The sequence below is a fragment of the Panthera uncia genome, chromosome B4 (genome assembly GCF_023721935.1).
Source record: "Panthera uncia isolate 11264 chromosome B4, Puncia_PCG_1.0, whole genome shotgun sequence".
In the NCBI taxonomy this organism is placed as follows: domain Eukaryota; kingdom Metazoa; phylum Chordata; class Mammalia; order Carnivora; family Felidae; genus Panthera; species Panthera uncia.
Window position 1 is genome coordinate 97590437 of NC_064809.1, and position 18138 is coordinate 97608574.

Genomic DNA, 18138 nt, shown 5'->3' on the forward strand with positions numbered 1-18138 from the left:
CATCAAGCCATGTTGACTATAGTCAGCATGCTGTGTGTCACATCCCTAGTACTAATGTATCTTATAACTGGACCATCTTCCTTCAATTCCCCTCTCGTTACTCCCTGCTTCTGGTAACCACAAATATGATCTTTTTTTTAATGTGTTTGATTTTTTAAAAAGATTCTGCATGTAAGTGAGGTCTTTCAGTATTTGTCTTTTTTAAAAAATATTTTTAATGTTTATTTATTTTGGAGAGAGAGAGGCAGAGACAGAGTGAGAGCAGGGAAGGGGCTGAGAGAGAGACAGGATACATAGCAGGCTCCAGCTCTGAGCTGTCAGCACAGAGCCCGATGCAGGGCTTGAACTCATGAACCATGAGATCGTGACCAGAGCCGAAGTCGGATGCTTAACCAACTGAGCCACTCAGGCACTCCCTTACAGTGTTTGTCTTAATCTGTCTGACTAATTTCCCATAACATAATGTCCTCAAGGTCCACCCATGTTGTCCCAAATGGCAGGATTCCCTCATTTTTATGGCTAAATACAATTCTGTTGTATATAGATACCACAGTTTCTTTATCCATTCATCTACTGATGGACACTTAGGTTGTTTCCATATCTTGGCTATTGCAAACAATGCTATGATGAACATAGGGGTACAGATATCCTTTTGAGTTAGTGTTTTTGTTTCTTTCGATAAATATTCCCAGAAGTGAAATTGCTCGATCAAATGGTATTTCTATTTTTAATTTTTTGAGAAATCTCCATACTGTTTTTCATAGTGGTTGTACCAGTTTACAGTCTCACCAACAGAGCACAAGGTTTCCCCTTTTCCCACATCCTTGCCAGCATTTGTTATCTCTTGTTTTTTTGGTGATAGCTATTCTAACAAGCTTGAGGAGAGATCTCATTGTGGTTTTCATTTGCATTTCCTTAATGATTAATGCTGTTGAACATCTTTTCATGTACTTGTTGGCCTTTCATGTATCTTCTTTAGAAAAATGTCTATTTAGATTTTTTGCCCACTTTTAATTGGATTATTATAATTATGGCTTTTACTCCCTGTTATCCCTAGGGTTGAATGGGTAGCATTTTGTATTGCAAAAACATACCAGTTGTTTAATTTGACAGTTTTCAAAGAAAGTCTCATGGAAAGTCTTAGACATGAGGTGGAGATCAGGTTCCTTCAGTCTGTGAAAAGAAAAGGGAAGGAAAGCACAATGGTTTGAGTAACTCAGGGGAACCACAGATCTCAAGTTCTCTAAAGGAGAGTAGGAGGGGGTACCTGGGTGGCTCTGTAGGTTAAGTGTGCAACTTTGGCTCAGGTCATGATCTCCCGGTTTGTGAGTTAGAACCCTACATCAGGCTCCCTGCTGTCAGCATAGAGCCCACTTTGGATCCTCTATCCCCCTCTCTTTCTGCCTTTTCCCCATTCACGTTCTCTCTCCCTCTCTCCCTCCTTTTCTCCCTCTCTCTTCCCCTCTCTCTCTCTCTCTCTCCCTCCCTCCTTTCCTCTCCCCCTCCCCCTCCCTCTCAAAAATAAACATTAAAAAAAAAAAAAAAGTAGGAAGAGTTACTCCAAGAACATTGTGGGTGAATTGTTTTTTCCTCAACTAGTGTCTGACATGAGGAAACTAAGAAAATTTCCTTATTACACTAAATTCAGACCCTGCAAAATCAGAATCCTGTATATCATGAGATGGTTAAATTAGGCCTCCTAATTGCTTTTATATAATCACCTATAAAAGACAAAATGGCATTCTGATAAGCCAGAATACCTGCAAAACAAATTTAAATGTATCTGCATTGGATCCAGTATCTATGTATCATACCTAATATCTATATTCTTTTAGTTCATTCAATCAATATTTATAAATTCCCTACTATATGCCAGCACTGAGGATACAGTGTTTATAAGACAGATATGATCCCTGAACTAATGGAACTTGCAGTCTCCTGGGGGAAAATAGGCATTAAATTAACAATGCATTCACTTTTACCTGCATAACAAACAAATATCTTTTGAGGTTTTATGCTAGGTGTAGGAGATACCAAATTGCTGTCCTCAAGAAAGTGAAAGTTGAAGCTACTTGGTGGGAATGCATTATATTGGTAAAACTTTTCTAATTACTACTTTAAAAAAATTTTTTTAAGATTTTATTTTTAAGCAATTTCTACACCCAACAGAGGGCTCGAACTCACACCTCTAAGATCAAGAGTTGCACACTGAGCCAGCCAGGCACCCCTCTAATTGTTATTTTTAATGACCAGTAATGCTGGACATCTCCATTGCCTCATAACATGATCCAACTCAAATACCCTTTCTGTTCAAATCCCCATCTCAATCCATTTGCACCTATTATGAAATACTATCACTTGTTACCACTGAAGGCTAATCGAAAGACCCTATGAATTCTTCCACTGAACAGAATTTGTTTGCCATATTGAACCTCAGCTGACATGAAACAGGCCTATTCATTTCTGTTTCAGAAAGCAGAAAGCTGCTTTTTCTTTGATCTGAGGGTTTATGGAATTCACAAGGTCTGAAAGTCCCATTTTAGAAAATGGCATGGTAGAGAACCTGAACATAAAGACCCTGGTCCAATAGCTTTATGTGTAGGAGTTGTCCTTATGTGTTAATAAGAGATTGGATTGTAAGAAATGAATTCCCTCACATTTATGGTTTAAAACGCCTCTTTAAGGCAATGTCACCTGAGGCAAAGGTAAGCTGATCACAGTGCTCTCAGAAAATATCAGAGGGACTGTTTCTGAGTCATCAGACAAATAAGAACTTATATCCTTTGAGTTCACCCCTCTAAAAGGAAGGTCTCAAAGCATATAGAGCATTTAGGTTTCTGGTCCCAATTTTGGAGCTATGTAGTTAACCATCACTCCTATTAGCTGACGATCATCAGTACAAGGAATCCAAATGCCAGGACTGGTAAAGACTACAACAATTTGAGATCTTTATGCAATAATTTTAATAATGAATAACCTTTTAAAAGTTCACTCTGGTCTCCTCCAACTAAAAGAAAAATATAAAACTCAGATAGTATTTCCTAAAAAATTCCATAGTGTTCCAAAATTTGGAAATGTGTATTTAAGTAGAAACTTAAAGTTTTTAACCGCTTCATGGAATGCTTTTTTTTTTTAATTGGTAGACTCAAGGGAGAACAGAGGTATGTATAGTATGCTGCTAAACTGATTTTCTGAAATAAAAGCAAAAACAAAAAAAACAACAACTCTGATTTCAAGTATCTCCTGATTTCTGTAGCAAAAATACCCCCACCATGGCCAGTTTCAAGTTACCAACCTGAAATCACTGAACTTAGAGTTGGGAAGAGATGTGCACAGTCAGCTCTCATGAGCCTATGGAAGCCAGCTCCCCAGCACCCACTGACTGTGATCTGGGGGAAAGATAAATATTAATTTATTTTTTGTTAAAGAGCCAAAAGGCTACATTTTTTTCCAAGGTAGTTCTTAGAAAATCCAGTTTTTGGGATTATACGTGTGTTTGGTTTTAATATTTTATCAAACTAAGGATTCCTCTTATCAATCTTTCCAGTACTGTATACTTTGATGTGATTTAGGTTTAAATGTTTTCCCTAATGAGAAATACAAAGATGTAAATGTTTGTTAGCAAGACAGTGATATTAGAAAGACTTATGTTGGTCAACTTGGCAGTAATGTTTCTATTCCATTGGATGAGAAAAATTTACATCTAAATTTGTATTTATTTATGTCCACCAGATGGCAGACATTTCACGGCAACCTTACAAATAAGGCACATCTTCATTTCTACAAGACTGAACAATAATTTTTGAAGATTCTAAATGAAATTGAAAGCACTTTGATTAAACAACAAATGTAGGAGCACATTTGCAAACTGGATTGTTCTCTTATTTTCCCCACTCCAGCCCACACCTCTCTTTGGGTTCCAGAGGGCATTATCTGAGTGTTCTTTTCTGATATTTTCATTATGGAAACATCTGAATTTGAACATGGCTGAAACTAAACTTTGAATCTTTCCTTCCCCTCCACTTCTCTTTTAGCTTTTTCTTCCAGCTGCTCATTTCAGAAACCCTTGATAATTTCACATTTCCTGCTTTCTATATTGAAGTCATCATCAATCCTACTGATTTTTTTGTTTATTTATTTATTCTGAGAGAGACAGACTGAGACAGAGACAGAGACAGAGACAGAGAGAGGAAATCCCAAGCAGGGCTCCACACTGTCAGCCCAGAGCCCAGCACTGGGCTTGAACTCACAAACCATGAGATCATGACCTGAGCTAAAGAAATCCAGAGCCAAACACTTAACCAATTGAACCACCCAGGTGCCCCAATCCTACTGATTTTTGTCTTATCATCTTTCCTTGGGATGATTGCCATAGCCCTCCTTTGGCATCGCCTTACTATTCTTCACACAACAGAAACAGCATAGTTTTAAAAATGTAAATCAGGGGCGCCCTGCCTTGGTGGCTCAGTTGGTTAAGCTTCTGACTTCGGCTCAGGTCACCATCTCACGGTTCCTGTGGTTCATGCAGTTCATGAGGTCAAGCCCCATGTCGGGCTCTGGGCTGACAGCTCAGAGCCTAGAGCCTCCTTTGGATTCTGTCTTTCCCTCTCTCTCTCTCTCTGCCCCTCCCCTGTTTGCAGTCTCTCTCTCTCTCTCTCTCTCTCTCTCTCTCTCTGTCTGTCTGTCTCTCAGAAATAAACATTTAAGAAATTGTAAATCAGAACATGATATTCTTTTTAAATCCTTCAGCGACTTCCATGAACTTGAAAAAAATTTTTTTCTTTCACTGTTGACTGTTTTTTTTCCTTTAAGGTATTTAGCATTGGCTTCCTACATATTAAAACAGAGTCTCAGAATGAACTAGTAAATGTGAGCAGATAAAAGGAAATGCAATAAACTGCAGTAATTCCATTGGATGCAGCTACTTGGTTCTGTAGTGTAGCACAGTTTCTGTCAACAGAAAATAAGTTGTTACTTTAGTGTCCTTAGAGTCATAATCTACATCCTACCTAAGACAGGAAAATTATTTGCTTGTTTACCTCAGAGAGGTTAAAGGCACATCTTAGGATCTTATTTTGAAGGTATGAAGGTCTCTTGAGAGAAATTGTGAAGAGAACTTTAGGATGATGGTTAGATCTGAAAACAATAATACTAAGTGCTTTTACTAGAAAATGTTAAGAAAAAGCTGCCTCAGTTTCTTAGTAGAATTCTTCACTGTTCTAATTATCAATAGCTGTGTGTAATAAACCACCTCAACCCAGTTGCCCAGAACAATAGTCTATTTGTTTATTATTATTATCATCATCACTCATGGCTTTGGAGGCTAACTAGACTCAGTTAAGCCCAGGCTCTTGTGGCTGCAGTCAGACTGTGGCTGGAGCCAGAGTCATCTTGAGGCTTCTGCACCCACATGTGTACAGGAGATGTGGGCTGTTGGCTGGGACCTCAGCAAGGGCTTTTGGCTAGAACATGTATACATGTCCTTTCTCTGTGGCTTGGGCTTCTTCAAAATAATTGATCAGTGTGGGAGTATAAAGATCTACTCTTTTTGGCCCACCTTGGGCAGTGCAGAAGGACCATTCTAGCTCTAGAGGTCTCTGTAGCATCAGGTCAGCCTGTCATTGGGACCGCATCACAGCAGCATCAACTTCTCCCTCTGTCTACTCTTGCTTCCTTGCCTTCCCTTCCACAGTTGCATATCCCAAGGCATCCCTTAATGAACATCATACACATTAACTTAGTCTTAGAGTTGGCTCCTGGGGTCCCAGCTTACGACAACATGGAAACTGTAAATTCAGTAGGGAAAGCTAGCTAGTGAGAGCCAAATGAGCTTTAACCATATGAAGCCAGTCAATATTGGTGCCAGAATTTCCATTTGGGGACATTGGGAACAGCATTTGCTTTCGTGTATGTGTGTTTGAAGATATTAGGATGGGGGAGGGGAACTCACTTTGGGAGCTTATTTTGAAGTTGCTTGTATATAAGTACACTATGACTTCATTGTATATTTATTTGTCAGGTTTGTCTGGGCAGCTGATAGAGATAAAGGGATGAGAATAAAAGTCCCTGCATACATATACACGTCCCCTTACTCCACCCTTACCACTCTTAGGATGACCATCTAAAGGTTGGCTGAAAGAGTTGTGCCATTCTCCAGAAAGTCTTGTAAAGAACCGAGGCACTTAGCGTTGTTGGTGGTGTTTTGTAGCCCAAGATGAACAAGAGAATGATGGTGGGGGCAGAACCAGAGATTGCAGTGGCAGAGCTGATGGAGGGCACATGAACCAGTACATTCACTGCCTAAACTAAGATTGTCCTGTAGGAAAATTCACTTGATGACTTTAAGAAGCTTGTTGGAGTCTGTTTGGGAATCAACCACACTCAGAATTTCAAAACTCATTATCTCCCAAATATTAACATAGTTTACTCCTTTTATTTCCTTTAGATTCTTGTCAAGTATCACCTCAAAGAGGCTTCCTTGACCATTCACTCTATTTAAACTAGAACCTCTTGCACTCTTTCCCTTCATACTGTTTTTATTTTCCTTTATATTTCTTATCACCACCTGACATAATTTTATGTATTTACTTGTTTATTAACTGTCTCTCCCACTAGATGTAATCTCTGAAAGGGAAAGGAATTTGTCTGTTTTGTTGGTCACTGTATGCCAAGCACCAGACAATAGCAAAAACATAATAGATATTTGTCAATTGAATAAATGGGCATTTTCTTGAGTAATCAAAATTTTCTTCAATTCTTTATATTCCAAATTCTCCCACAGATGGAAAGCATAGGCAACACCAGCTTTTTACTGAGTGGTTCCTAAATAGTGCTTATCTCATATCTATTTTTATGAAATTAGAAAAATAGATTATTATGATAAAATAGAAGAAAATAGATCATCTGATAAAAGTCAAACATCCATACTCAGACTTTGGTAAATTGAACAATATCTTTTACTCCCCAAGTTTTCTCCCTTGTTTCTCTTCATAAGACAAGGTAAGACCATTGCTTCTCAGTGCTTATGAGCTTAAAAAGACACCTCTAACTTTTTAATGGATAGTTCATGTGAATCAGAATTGCATATTAGCATATAAACTTGTTTCTTGCAAATAAATCAGTTGAAATGGAAACACTAGTTTATTTGAGTGAGCTTGTTATTACTGCTCTGAAAACACCATCACAAATAGGCAATGATAATAGCTTGAAATGTACTGATACAGAGTTTATTATATTTCCAATATAATAGGGTTACTTAACCTATGAAATGTATAAAGGCAATCACCTGGAATGGAATCGTTTTGCAAGAATGAGGGACATACACTCACCCTGGGGATCAAGATGGGCCAGTGAGACTCCTTCCCTGGGGATTTGGAATTAGGCCTGAGGATTTCAGCTGTCTTGAACTCTGGAAAAGGAGTTGTTGATGGTGGATATTTTCTGTCCTGTGGCCTAGAGAGACAGCTAGTGTGCAGGAAGAGAGAAGAATGAAGACTTGGAGGGGAAGCAGAGACCTAGGGTAGAGAGCCTCTTTTGATTTCCCATTGGTGCTTGAGGCCCTGGTCCTGCATCTCTGCCATTTTCCCTTTCTATGTAGCTCAGCTGGGTCTCTATCAGTTGCCGCCAGAAGTTCTAACAAACTTAAAGTTTTTCCCTTTTCCTGCTAAGTATCCCTGGAATTTTTCAGAAAAACAAAGAAGGGGAGAAGTGTTCTTTCTTTTATTATAGAGAAGCAGACATTGTTCAGCAGTATAAAGGTATTTCTGATAAAAGGTTGAATCTAGAATGTTCAGAAAAGTATCAGTCTAATTTTCCTGTTCAGTTTGGGGACACTCATAAAAACATAATACCTAACTGTTTTCTGTTGTTATAAAACTCTCTTTGAAAGGTATTTATACAAAGGAGTCTTTTAAAGGCAGCCAGACCTGAGAGGTTGAAAAGTTCTCTACAACCTGCAACAGTCTGCAGGTCTAACTGGTTATCTTAATAATTTGCTTCCCCAGTAATTATTTTAAAAATGACATCTCTGGGGGCGCCCGGGTGGCTCAGTCAGTTAAGCATCCAACTTCGGCTCAGGTCATGATCTCACAGTTCATGAGTTTGAGCCCCACATCTGGCTCTGTGCTGACAGCTCAGAGCCTGGAACCTGCTTCTGATTCTGTGTCTCCCTCTCTCTCTGCCCTTCCCCCACCTGTGCTCTGTCTCTCTATCTCTCAAAAATGAATAAACATTAAAAAAAATGTTAGTGACCTCTCTACTTTTTAAAAGGTAATTAAATATTTATGAGGTTCTTTGTTAAGAAGAGTTTTAGCATGTCTTTTTCCCCTATGCACAAATGAATAACACATCTTTGACTCTTGGTTTCCTTATTCAAATAGGTGAGAGCTTTGTCTCATTAACTGGGACCAGTCAAGGTTGCAACTACTCCCCATTTCAAACTTACCTTAATTGTTATCACCTTAATTGTTATCACTCGGTTTATTTTCATTAAATAAATGAAATGAAATAAATTTTCATACTTTCCATCCCTAGTACTGGGGAAAGTATTTTAATGCCATGGATCTTTATTTCCTATTTGTTCCCAAAGAATATTAAAAGACAGGGGTTTTCATATCTGTATTATAAACTAGCTGCTTATCAGGGTCTTAGGAGGCTGAGTATGAGTGCTACTTGAAGAAAAAATAATTTGATTTTCGTAGTCTCTTAGAAAAGCATAAAACTCTGCAAAATCATTTTATCAGGAAAGCAAACTGGCTTTTGTGTACAAAGCCAAATATTTATCTTATCTCGTGTGCTTGAATGGTGTCTCCTGGATTTTAGAGATCTGCTTGGTTCCAGAATTGTTTGTTTTGTACATAGCCTAGGCCTGAGTAACACAAAGGAAGGAAGGGAGCTACGTTGCTGGTGAATTGAGGCTTTGTATCTTTGGTGAAACCAGTCAAAGGTATCCCTTAAATGGAGGTTGCCTACAGTTTCTCAAATGCAGGTGTTGTTTTTATTTTTGCCATATCTACCCAAAGAATAGATTTTGTCTTCTCCTTTATTACTCTTGGTCCATACTGGGTCATCTGCCTGTTTTATCTTAGCCATGCAATTAAACCACAAAACTTTTGTACTATATTTGAGGAAATCTTGGTACACATATTATATACAAAAAGGTAATCTGATTCAGAATCTAATTTCTTCATTTTCTTCCAGTCAATATAGAGAACTCTCTTACTTTTCTTGATTTCTTACAAAGTGAGATTTCTTTCCTTCATTATTTTTCTAGGTTAACTTTTAGATTCAGAATGAAGTTCATTTTATGGCAGCTTATAACATCCTGTATGTTTATATTTTTTAAGTCTCTTACTCATTGAAGCTTATTCTTAACAGGTCCCTCTTTCTCTGGGGCAGGTAGGCTCTGGGCAATTCCCTTGATTTTTTCTTTCTTTAAAAGGAATATCCCAATTGTTGGAATTTTAAAGCCACCTAACTAGTGGATGGAGAAGCCATAATTCAAAACCAGGCAGTCTTTCTAGAGCCTGGAATCTTAGTCACTGCAGTACCTCTACTAAAGAATGGACATGGGATGGGCATGAGACAGAGGACTGAGGCTAGGAGAGAGGTTCCAGTGCAGTTATTCTCCACACCTCAGGGATCCTCTTGAGAGTAGGCGGGGTAATTTAAAAGGCCAGTTTTAAAAAGACAAAACCAAAGTCAGGGTGGGTATAATTTTTGTCTCATCACTGTCTTGTAATAAGACTGTCTTGTAGTAAGTTTTAATTGTGGAAAATACTATGATATCAATTCCAAATCTTCATACTTTCTTCACGTAGACTTTCGGGTCCATATGAAAATAGAATTCTTAGATAATCTTTTTTTTGTTTAAGTTCCCAAAGTAGAGCGTGCAGATTGGTACCCTCCTCCCCGACTGGGCACATATCCATGAGTGCTTGTGTACACTCACCACCCCCCACCCCTGCCACATACACAAACAAATCCATTCTCTATATGACATGTGCTGTAATTAGCTCTTTAAAAACTACCGAAGTGCAGACTTCTCTCGTTTTTACTTCTTTCCCTCCCAGGTATTCCCAGTCCTTGTTTATTTCTTCCAGTAATATTAACTTACTTGCTCTCATCACAGTTGCTTTGTAATAAACCACCTCCAGCTTAGTGGAGTAAAACAACAACAGTCATTTTATTATGGTTTCTGTGAGTCAGGCTCAGGGACTCTCATGCTAGTGACATCAGACAGTGACAAGCTTTAACAGTATTAGGGGCACTTTAGGGCTATAAAACCAGAGTGTTCCAGCCAAAAAGACAGAAACTGCATCACCTTTAATGACCTAGCCTTGGAAGTCATATGGTGTCACTTCCACCATATCCTTTTGACTATAAGCAAGTCACAAGCCTGCCCAGATCGGCTATCCCATTGCTCTCTGCCACTCCATTGCTAATAAGGTCATGATGGAATCCTAGGTCCAAAAGGAACCTCAACAAGTGACTTAGTCCAATCCTCCATTTCATACAAAGGTTAATTACTCTCTGAAAAAAAGTTCTGTTGTTTACATTGACTTTCTCTTCAAATTTCAATCATTTTATTTATTTATTTATTTATTTTTAAATTTTTTTTAACGTTTTATTTATTTTTGAGACAGAGAGAGACAGAGCATGAACGGGGGAGGGGCAGAGAGAGAGGGAGACACAGGATCAGAAGCAGGCTCCAGGCTCTGAGCCATCAGCCCAGAGCCTGACATGGGGCTCGAACTCATGGACCGCGAGATCGTGACCTGAGCCGAAGTCAGCTGCTTAACCGACTGAGCCACCCAGGCGCCCCTCAATCATTTTATTTAAATGTGATCTCTAACAAATTTTGCACTTCGTTTAATTTTAATGATCATATGTGTTTTTGCAGAACTACTAAAAAATCTCAATAATACAGTAATAATTACTTTCAAGGAGTTGACAGTTTAAATGAAACAGGGTAACCGTATACACAGGAGAAGGACAAGCCCAGGCCCATACTGTAAATAAGAGCTCAAGGAAAGGACAGTTTAGGAAATAGAAACGCCTACTTACAGACCACATGAGGGTGGGGTTCTCATGATGAGATTAGTGTTTGTGCTCCTCTCTCTCTCCCCTAACTCCCCAACCCCCATATGAAGACACAGCAAGAAGGAACCATCCACAAACCGTGGAATGTACCAACCTTGATCTTGGAATCCCCTGATTCCAGAACTGTGAGAAATAAATGTCTGTTGTTTAAGCCACCAGTCTACAGTATTTTACTGGCATGAATTGACCGACACCAAGGAAATTGAATATTTGGATTTAAAAATGTAGTTTCCCATAGGAAAAGTTGATTTAAATAACGATTCATTTCTGAGGTGATGTCATTAACTGAATCCATAATGTAGTTGAATATTCAATATTTCATAATAAAAACAGTTACAATATTGATTTTTAAATAAAATGGGTCAGGGGCACCTGGATAGTTCAGTGGGTTAAACACCTGACTCTTGATTTTGGCTCAGGTCATGATCCCAGGGTCCTGTGATCTGGTCCCATGCCGGGCTCTTCACTGAGTGTGAAGCCTGCTTAAGAGTCTCTCTCTCTGCCCCTCCCCCACTCACACATGCATGCACGCACACTATCAAAATACATAAAACATTTTTTAAAAGTCAAACAGGTAAATAAAGCGTTTGTCTATGAAGCAAGTACCCTGGGTTCAGTCCTTTGTTCTGCTCTTCTCTGTCTGTGTGAATCCGACCAAATCATTTTATCTCTCTGGCCTTCAATTTCTTCACTTGTAAAATGAAAGGGTAAGAAAGGCTGTGGAAAAAGTACATTAAAAAAAAATTCCTTCCCATTCCATACTTACTAAAAGGAACTGAAAGAAGCCAATTAGAGAAGGGAACTTTGTCCACGCTGAAACTAAGAAATGCCCTAACCACATACTACAAACTCTGAAGAACATGACCCACAAGCTAGCTGAGAAGCCAGGCTATGGTGCAGGGTTCACTTGCTCCTGCACATATGCAAACCATGTAGAGAAGATTGAGGTACCTCTAATTCTATTCAGTTTAGAAGAATGAGGGCTTCAAAGGATAGAATGTGGCCTTCAGGAAAAACAGCAAACTCCTGCTTTGAGTCATTTCCCTGATAAAGGTCTCCAGGAGACAATGGCATGTCCAGAAGTTCTATTTAGGATGGATGGGAGGCTGAAGTGTGGTTAGAAGGGGAGCCCTAAAGCTGATTTTGCAAAGCACTTTATATTAGACTGAGGAACTGTCAAAGGTCAATATTAAAGAATTGGGGAGAGGACATCCCTGAAATTATGGGACCAGCAATTCCTAGGTCCCTTTCAGCTCTGCCATTGCCAAAAACAATAGGATATGAGAAGAAAGCCTTCAATAAAGGAGATACTTATTTTTTCTTCTTAGAAACTACTTAGAGAGCGGTAGTGGGAAATAATGCTGAAACCCTAAGCTCAGAACAGCTGACAACTTTGCCATCCTTTGTGCCACTCTTGGCGTCCCTAGTGTAACAAGAGGAGTGGGGAATTGGGGCCGTGGAAGCCTAGCAGTTAATCCATCTCATGGTTAACTCCTGTCTAATGGAAGGACAGGAGAGTTGTGCAGGTTTTGGCGTCGGTCAAGAAAATAATTATAACTGGTATTAGCAAAGAGTGAAGCCAAGTTCTAGCCCTGACAGGATTGCCTCTTTGGCAAATGATTTGAGCAACAGCGTAGCTATTGTTCTTTTTCCGGTTACAGCTGTGGCTGTAGTAGATGGAGCTGGATACCACCTTATTACTCAAGACACCCAGCTAAATCTTCAGTTACACCCGAGGAAACCACAGATCTTGGCTGCAAACTAAGATGAAAAGCTACTAGAAGATCCAAATCTTCATTTGAATATTGAGGAATTAAAGAGTTTATGGTGAAGCGTGTAGAACTCTACAGCTCTTTCATAAATTGCCACTGGCAGCCTCTGGATATACTTCACTCTAAAATCCCAGATGAGACCTCAGAGAAGCAAGATGTTCATTAAGCTACCCAACTATCATATTAACTGTTAATTGTATCTTGTTTTTGTTATATATATGTATATACATATATATGTGTATATATATATATACACATATATATATATGTACAGACTATGTATGTGTATATATATATGTATATACATATATATATATATATATATATATATATATATATATATATATAGTATTTTTCCAGGAATGTACTGGCTTCTGTTTATAAATACAAACTTCCAGGATTTAAATGTCATTGACATAATAGAATGTAATGTAAATAAACCAATAGCACAACAACAAAGAAGTGAGACCTGCCAGAGGCATGGCATGCCTAATAATTGAAGGAGCCCATCCTAGCTACCAGCATAGGCCTTCCTTTATGAATGAGAGCAGGGGCTGTGGAGAAAAATGTAGAATCAGGAAGGAGACCCAGTCATACAATAAATAAAAGGCTCCCTATGAAATGGATTTTAGGTGGCAAACAGAGTAGAACCTTAAACAGAAGGGTTAAGTTCCAAATGGTCTCTGTGGCTCCCTCCAACTCTAATATCCTAAGACTAGATGGATGAGAAATCTTTATCTTGAATGTTGGTGTTTAGCAAAATATGGATTTAAGTGAAAGAGAATGAAGTGGTCACTGAGGACTTCATGATGATTCTGAGAGGGAATGTGAACAACTTTTAAACACATTGGAGTCAAGTTTTCTGTTATCATTGATTTTACCCCCAGTATTGGGACTCTTCTGCAGGAAGGTCAAGAGCATGATCCTCAAGGTGGTAGACACATGGGAAGTACTCTTTGAGTTTGAAAATGGAGCAAAAAAGTGGGATTGAAATTTTTCTGTGAGTAAGCCAAGATTTGGAACTGAAAAGAAAGACCAGTTAAAAATGGTGTGTAGGGCACAGCCTGCCCCTTGCCTCCAGGAGGGTCCTCTGCTAAAGCCAAAGGTAGATCAAAGTGGCTGCAGAGATGAGAAGGCTCTTGAGGAGGACTCTTCCATATCTTGTCAGTGCTTACTCCCTCAGTGCCTTGCCCTCACTCTCCTCTGTGTCCTCGTCCTGGAGCCCCACCAGCCCTGAATGCAGCCTGCACACCAAAGAGAACAAAGAGTGATCCAGAAGGCGAAGCTGGCCGAGCAGGCTGAGTGCTCCAACATACCCACCTGCACGAAGGCCATTATGGAGTCTGCTCTAGGTGGCCTATAAGAACATCTTCAGGGGCTTCAGGTGCCCCTGGAGGATCTTCTTGAACATAGAGCAGAAGAGCAACATGTCTGATAAGAAGTTGCTACTAATTAAGAACTACTGGGAGAAAGTAAAGTCTGAACTGAGATCCATCTGCACCACTGTCCTGCAGTTGTTGGATAAACACTTAACAGCCAATACAACTAACCCAAAAAGAAAAGTCTTTTATCTGAAAATGGAGTTTACTTCTAGAAAACTTTGTTGCACATGGTGAAGACAGAAAACAAACTATAGATAATTCTGGAGAAGCTTCCCAAAAGGCATTGATATAAACAATAAAGAGATGCAACCCACACACCCATCCACCTTGGGCTGACTCTTAACTTTTCTGTACTTTACTATGAGATACTTAATAAGCCAGAACTTGCCTGCACACTGGCAACACTTTTGTTGTTGTCGTTGTTGTTGTTTTATTGAAGTATTATTAACATATAGTGTTATATTAGTTTCAGGTGTATAACATAATAATTTGGCATTTCTATACATTACTCAGTGCTCATCACCATAGGTTACTCTTAATCCTCCTTATCTACCCCCCATTCTCCCCACCCACTTGCCCTCTGGCAACCACCAGATTGGTCTTTGTATTTAAGAGTCAGCTTTTTGGGGGCACCTGGGTGGATCAGTTGGTTTAGTGTCCTGACTCTTGATTTTGGCTCAGGTCAGGATCCCAGGGTCATTGGATTAAGCCCCATGTTGGGCTCTGCATGAAGTGTGGAGTCTTCTTAAGATTCTCTCTCTCTCTCTCTCTCTCTCTCTCCCCCCCTCCCCCCCACTCTCTCTCTCTCTCTCTAACATAAATAAAATGAAGCCCAAATGTCCATTGACTGATGAATGGACAAAGAAGATGTGGTATATATACACAATGGAATATTATTTGGTGATCAAAAAGAATGAAATCTTGCCATTTACAACAACGTGGATAGAACTTGAGTGTATTATTCTAAGCAAGATAGGTCAGTCAGAGAAAGATACATGTCATATGATTTCATGTCATATGTGAAATTTAAGAAATGAAACATGAACATAGGGAAGGGAAGGAAAAATAAGATAAAAACAGGGAGGCAAATCATAGGAAACTCTTAAATACTGAGAGCAACTGAGAGTTGTTGGAGGAGAGGAGAGTGGAGGGATGGGCCAAATGGGTGATGGGCATTAAGGAGGGCACTTGTTGGGATGAGCACTGGGTGTTGTATGTAGGTGATGAATCACTAAATACTACCCCTGAAACCAATACTACACTATATGTTAACTAACTTGAATTTAATTTTTTTAATGTTTATTTATTTTTGAGAGAGTGCAAGTGGGAGACAGAGGATCTGAAGTAGGCTCTAGGCTCTAAGCTGTCATCACAGAGCCCCACGCGGGGCTTGAACCAACGGAACTGTGAGCTCATGACCTGAGCTGAAGCCTGGTGCTTAACTGACTGAGCCACCCAGGCACCCCCACTAACTTGAATTTAAATAAAAAATAAAATGGAAAAAAAAGCATTTTTTAAAAGAGTTTTCTTTGTCTTTTTTTTCTTTCTTTATTTGGTATTTGTCTTTCTCTTATCTTTCACTTAGCATTATACCCTCTAGGTCCATCATCTATGCTGTTGCAAATGGCAAGATCTCATCTCATTCTTTTTTTTTTTTTTTTGGCTGAGTAATATTTCACCCCACACATTCTTTATCCATTCATCTACTTTTTAAAGTTTATTTATTTACTTTTGAGAGAGAGAAAATGTGAACAGGGGAGGATCAGAGAGAGAGACGGAGAGAGAGAATCCCAAGCTGATGGCACAGAGCCCGGCACAGGGCTCAATCCCATGAACAGTGAGATCATGACCTGTGCCGAAATCAAAAGTTGGATGCTTAACTGACTGAGCCACCCAGGCACCCCTACCCATTCATCTATTGATGGACACTTGTGTTGCTTCCATATCTTGGCTACTGTAAGTAATGCTGCAAAGAACATAGGGGTGCATATAGACTTTTGAATACCCAGTAGCGGAATTTCTGGATCACATGGTAATTCTATTTTTAATTTTTATTTTTTTTACATTTTTTTAATGTTTTTTTATTTTTCAGACAGAGAGAGACAGAGCATGGATGGGGGAGGGGCAGAGAGAGAGGGAGACACAGAATCGGAAGCAGGCTCCAGGCTCCGAGCCATCAGCCCAGAGCCCGACGCGGGGCTCGAACTCACGGACCGCGAGATCATGACCTGAGTCGAAGTTGGACGCCTAACCGACTGAGCCACCCAGGTGCCCCTATTTTTAATTTTTAAAGGAACCTCCAAACTGTTTTCCATAGTTACTGTACCAATTCGCATTCCTATGAACAGTTTGTGAGGGTTCTTTCTTCTCTACATCTTCACAAACATTTGTTTCTTGTCTTTTTGATTCTGGTCGTTCTGACATATGTAGGGTAATGATATCACATTATGGTTTTGATTTGAATTTCTCTGATAATTAGTGATGTTGAGCATCTTTTTATGTGTCTGTTGCCCATCTCTATGACTTCTTTGGAAAAATGTCTATATGAGTCTTCTGCCTGTTTTAGTCAGATTATTTGTTGTTTTCCTTTTTGGTATTCAGTTATATAAGCTCTTCATATCTTTTGGATATGAACCATTTCTTGGATATATAATTTACAAATATCTTCTCCCATTCAGTAGGTTACCTTGTCATTTTGTTGATGGTTTTCTTTGCTGTGCAAAAGCTGTTTAGTTTTATGTAATCCCAATAGTTTATTTTTGCTTTTGTTTCCCTTGCTAGAGGAGACCCATATAGAAAAATATTTCTGTGGCCAGTATCAAATAAATTATGCCCTATGTTTTCTTTGAGGAGCTTTATGGTTTCAAGTCTCAAATTTAGGTCTTTAATCCATTTTAAGTTCATTTTTGTGTATGGTGTAAGTAACTGGTCCTATTTTATTCTTTTGCATGATGTAGATTAATTGACCATATATATGCATGGGTTTATTTCTGAGCTCTCTATTCTGCTCCATTAATCTATGTGTCTATTTTTGTGTCATAGCTAAAACCACTTTTGATGAAGCCATCACAGAACCTAATGTACTGAATCAAGACTCATACAAAGACAGTACTCTTATCATGCAGTAGCTTAGTAACAACCTAACATTATGGACATTAGACAATGCAGGAGAAGAATGTGAGGTACAGAAAACAAAATGTGTCCAGAGTATCATCCTTTTTTTCCTTTAAGAAACCTTTTTACACATCTCCATTCCTCACTTGAATTTTCTATAGCAAAGAAACTCTTTCATGTTTCTGAAATCATCCATTTGGTATTTCACAGTGGATTAAATTTCTTAGAGTAAGTGTTTTACCATAGGTGTATCATAAGCCATCTCTTCTTCAGATGTAAATGGTATGTGTTGAGTATTGTGTGGAATAAAGTGGATATTTAAAACTAGAAAAAAAAATGGGGGTGATGTAGGACAAAATCCCACCAGAATAGGATTATAGGAAAGGTACTGAGTCAGATAGTTTCCCATGCTGGCCAACAGGTGGCATTAGAGTAGCTTGAATGCCAACTAGAACAGAGGATGGAAATATTTAGGATCAAGGCAGCTTTTGGGTGAATATATGGGGAGGCAGTGTGACTGGTTGTCTGTATTTAGGTATGTCTGATCTCTCTTTCTAAATTGTTTATTGCTTGAAGCTAAGAACATTTTCACATACAACAAAAAGTACTGAACTTTTCTGTGTTTTAGTTTTCTCCCTTTAAAATGGATGTAACCTACCTCATAGTGTTATTGAGATCAATGAAGAGTTAATGCACATAAATAAAGAGTGCAGATTACAGAATAAATATGCAACAAATGTTAGTCAGTATGACTGCACAATGACCATAAG

General features: G+C 38.9%; 2 long non-coding RNA genes and 1 pseudogene across 6 annotated transcripts in view; 2 read left to right on the forward strand and 1 right to left on the reverse strand.

Moving 5' to 3' along the window:
• Nucleotides 1-18138, forward strand: part of LOC125920309 (uncharacterized) — a 166063-nt gene that overhangs the window by 28297 nt on the left and 119628 nt on the right. The window contains exon 4 of one of the 5 annotated variants that reach the window (XR_007457012.1): nt 3733-3860. The exons of the other annotated variants lie outside the window; for them this stretch is intronic. This is a non-coding gene — a long non-coding RNA (uncharacterized LOC125920309). Of the gene's footprint in view, nt 1-3732; nt 3861-18138 lie in introns of those variants that run through there. 5 annotated transcript variants of the gene reach the window in all.
• LOC125920313 (uncharacterized) lies at nt 854-7415 on the reverse strand. The gene is made up of 3 exons (XR_007457016.1): nt 7329-7415; nt 3296-3389; nt 854-1173 (listed from the first exon to the last, which is right to left on the reverse strand). It is a non-coding gene; the product is annotated as an uncharacterized LOC125920313 (long non-coding RNA).
• Nucleotides 13227-16319, forward strand: LOC125920305 (14-3-3 protein theta-like; annotated as a pseudogene).